Raw genomic sequence first — 5,000 nt, forward strand, 5'->3', positions numbered from 1 at the left:
ATCACCGCCCAGGCGCTGTTGCCTGACCGAGGACCCTTCAAGAGGGGTATAGAATGTGACCTAGGTTAAACCTTTTTGTAGACAGCCCTCTGAAGAAGGCCATGTTGGTCGCAGCGTTAGAGTAAACCCATTCCTAGATCATCTTCGTTTTACTACCATCACTCAATATATATATATATTATATATATATATATACATATATATATATATATATATATATATATATATATACATATATATGTATAGATATATGTATATATATATGTATATATATATATATATATATGTATATATATATATGTATATAAGTATGTATATATATATGTATGTATGTATATATATGTATGTATGTATATGTATATATATATATATATGTATATATATACATTATATATATATATGTATATATATATATATATATATATATATGTATATATATATATATATATGTATGTATGTATGTATATGTACAACACTGAATGGGTCCCAGTGAACGGATATACATTTTTATCAACCATTTCTGCATGTTGACCTCCACGAGTCTCTCAATGTTGATGGCTTAGAATTAAAGTGAATTGTGGTTGATGATATATATAAATATACAGTATATATATATATATATATATATATATATATATATATATAAATGTGTGTGTGTGTGTGTGTGTGTGTGTGTGTGTGTGTGTGTGTGTGTGTGTGTGTGTGTGTGTGTAATAAAACACCTTTGAAAATGTCTTAAATAGACGAAAACGCACGGTCACCTTTAATTTTATTTTCCAAGTGGCTTTCTTACACATTTTGTGAGTCACGTGTTTTTGTTATTTATTCGCATGTATATATATATATATATATATATATATATATATATATATATATGTATATATATATATATAAATATGTATGTATATGTGTGTGTATACATTTTGGCTGCATATACGCTTCTTCCTGTAAGACATAAACCAAATGACACCAAGGGAATGAAGCCAAAGAATTTTACTCAGGTAGGGGATGGGGGGATGGAAGGGGGGAGGATGGGATGTGGGGGGGGGAAGGGCGGATTGGGGGGAGTAAAGCAATGCTCAGGGGATCGCTACAGCACCCAGGAACGCCCCCAGTGGGTGATAAATCAGTCAGCACTCAATAGACCAACAAACAAACAAACAAACAAAGCTCTTGAGCTCCAAGATGCATATGGCGGCCACGAACGGGAGAAGATTAGATCTAACCTTTTTTTTTTCTAACTAAGTCTTGCATGCGTACATAAACTCGCTCTTGTGCTAACGCGCTTAGGCTAATGGGTTTTAAGGGCTAACCCCTCCCCCCCTCCTCCTGTAAGCCCGGAGTTCCATGGGGTAACGATGGTCACCCTTCCTATCTACCCCTCCGCCCCCCTCCCCCCCGCCGACCCACGGGGGGGGGGAATAATAGCTTCAGCTGTTTCTTTAAGGGGTTATCACATTAGGCTTCCACGGGCTTCACCAGCGCCGACAGTTGAAAGTTCGTTTGAGTAAAAACGACTTCGGTTACAATATTTGAATTTTGAAATCTCCAAATATCAAATCGCCTTTCCCTCGTATATAACAAAGCTGCATGAGGAACTAGGAGATTGCAAACCTATACGAATGTTAGACATACTGTTGAAAGGTTCTTAGAGAAGTCTAGATTTCTGTAAGCGAAGTCATATTCTAGTTATTCAAATGGAGATTTCTAGTGCTTCCACCAACAAAATGACGCTTGGTATAGATGATTTGGTTGTTATCTGTAGACAATTCTGGATACATATTTTTTTATTTTCCCAACACTACTTTCTTCTTTTATCGTTCCATTATTTCATTTCAACCTCTGGTTAAGTTTAGTTAAGCAAACCTAACCTAATCTAACCTAACTTAACCTAACCTAACCTAACCTAACCTAATCTAACCTAACTCCGTCAATCATTTTGGGTATCCCAGCCCCACAACCATCATACAGGTTGCCTTAGTGCAGTATAGATTCAGCCTTAATGGTCCACCGCATGACCGGCCTGTCCCCTGAGGGACAATACAGCCTCTGTACTACCTCGCCACGGTGGCATCGTCCGGCTTGGTATGGTGGTATATATGGTGAGAAATTCATGTGGAGTTTTGGTATGTTGCATTGGCTGCGGTTGTGTTATGAACTCGATCATACTGATTAGGAAAAATAAAAATGATCCAACGATTCTATCCATCTTCGGAGAGGTGCTAGCGGTCGAGACCACGTATTACCCCGGATGGACCCTCTCAGCTGAATAAAATCGTTCAGTATCAGCTAGAACAGTGGTTCCCATTTTTTTTTTCAGTTTGTTATCCAGTTTATCACGTCACAATAAGCATGTTAGCCCTTTATACAAAATGTTGTCAATATTGATATATATGGCTAAATTAAAACACTTGAGATATTTTCGTTTATTTATTGTGTTTGAACAGTGTGCATCTCTAATGACTATTGCCAGAGATGTCAAGAGCATCAGTGGGATGGATGGAGTTGCATGCTTGAAGCTTATTGAGGAATTCTTGGGTGGTTAAATTACCCCACAAGGGGGTAATTTACCACCCAGTTTGGGAACCAGAGCTAGAAGAAAAGATAGAAAGCAGTTGCGTTATGGCGCCTCTCACACGTGGTTGTCATGTGGTGTCTGAAGTTCCCTGAAGGACCCTGAAGGCGAAGCCAAAATTCAGTCACGCTGGATTGGCAGAAGGAAAAGGTAGGGGGGGGGGAGGTGGGAAACTAGCGGTGGTATTCTTAAAAAAGTTATTTCCTTATATGAATATTATATAAATCCTTGGAGGGGAAAGATTCATATAAGGAAATAATTTTTTTAAGAATACCATCGTAAGTGTCTTACGGTGGTATTCTTAAAAAAATATTTCCTTGTATAAATCTTTCCCTTCTAAGGATTTATATATATATATATATATATATATATAAATATATATATATATATATATATATATATGTTTTTTTTTTTTTTTTTTTTTTTTTTTTTTTTTAAGAATACCACCGTAAGAATGATCTCAACCAGGTGTCTCGCCTAGGACATTTGTCCTACTCCCGAATAAACGCCTCCTAAGCACCAATGGATAAAGTGGAACACTAAGTTGTACGGGTTAGTCGCACCCAGGAAGCTCCAGCTGGGTTACCGTGAGCTTATTTTCTTTCTCACGTCATAAATTACCCCGAGTAACTCGGGGTACCCCGGTAATGGGGGAGGTATGCTTAACGATGCGGTCCCTCCCATTAGCCAGTGGGTTTCAGAATTTCCATTATTATTATTATTATTATTATTATTATTATTATTATTATTATTATTATTATTATTATTATCATTATTATTATTATTATTCTATTACTATTAATTTTTTGTTTTTTGTTTTGTTTTGTTTTATTATTTTTATTATTTTGTTCATTATTTTCATTATTTTATTTCATTTTATTTCATTTTATTTCATTTTAATTTATTCATTTATATATTTTAATTAATTGATTAATCTATTCATTTATTTCTATTTATTTATTTTTTTATTTTTTTACCAATTCTCTCCTCCCTCCCCAGCTCCACCGGGCTGCATTTGATCAGATACCCAAAGTACTAACAAGACCCTCTACTTCACTGTATAACTTCCTCCCCCTCCCCCCTTTCCCCACTCCCCCCTTTCCCCCAGCTTCCCCCAGATCCGGTTCTGAACCGAGGACTCGTCAGGTGTCAGTATATAGACGAGACGAGGGAGACGAGCTCAGGACCTCTTGGTTAACATGCGTTTCTGTGTGTACATGTGTGTGTGTGTGTGTGTGCGTGTGTGTGTGTGTGTGTGTGTGAATGTGTATGTGTAAGTGTGTGTGTGTGTGTGTGTGTGTGTGTGTGTGTGTGTGTGTGTGTGTGTGTGTGTGTGTGTGTGTGCGCGCGGGCACGTGCGTGGGTCTATCCATGTTTGTACATGCATATATTAATCTTTATATGTCTCTAGCCTTGTATACGTAAAATTCATATTTATGATGGCCAGCTAAACCCAGATTATGTGTGTGTGTGTGTGTGTGTGTGTGTGTATCTGTGTGTGAGAGAGAGGGAGATCTCACTCTGTGACCAACATCGAGCTGGGATTTATTGTTTCTCACTAGATCCAAGCCAACGGCCTTTGTCGAGTCGTGTATTTAAACGAAAAGGTAGAAACAACTTGGCCAACCGCGAAATTAATAACAAACTTCCCGCTGATCCGATCGCATGTTTTACAATTGGAAATTTAGCAAATTTATTAAATTATTTATGTTTTGTTAACTATTTATCAATTCAATTATTTTCTCACCTACTTATTCGGTTATCACTTATATAAGTTTTTATTTATTTATCTATTTATTTATTTATTTACTTTAATACTTTTATACCTTTTCAGATATTCATCTATTTATTTATTCACTTCTAATTTATTTATATGTCTATTGGCAATTTATTTATTAATGTATTTATTCATTCATGCATTATTCTTCATCTTGCCTCAGTATGGAAGTCAAGGTCTTTTGTCTATGTGTAAGCTTTCCTCATCCTCGAAGTAACCGCCCACGGTCCTTCTGGTCTACTGACCAATTTATTTTTTCTTGACTCCTGTGCATCTGTTTGTTTTAGTGTTTTTGTTCCACATTTGTCTAGTTTACTATGTATGCTTAAATCTAGACACAGGAATTGATGGTCGTTACGCCGAGACGTGTACAAGCACACACACACACACACACACACACACACACACACACACACACACACACACACACACACACACACACACACACACACACACAATATACATTGTGTACTCGTATGTGCACAGAGACTTGGAATATGAAGGAGGTAGAAAGGAAGAGCCTAAACGTATTTGAGATGAAATGTCTGATGAGTATGTTAGGATTTACGAGGATCGATAGCATGATAAACGTGGAGATTAGGAGAAGAGAATGGGTAGATTCGGAGCTGGCCATTAAGGTTGGTCAAA

Source organism: Oratosquilla oratoria, chromosome 8 (assembly GCF_046742065.1).
Source record: "Oratosquilla oratoria isolate Oo_2021 chromosome 8, ASM4674206v1, whole genome shotgun sequence".
NCBI classification, from domain to species: Eukaryota; Metazoa; Arthropoda; class Malacostraca; order Stomatopoda; family Squillidae; genus Oratosquilla; species Oratosquilla oratoria.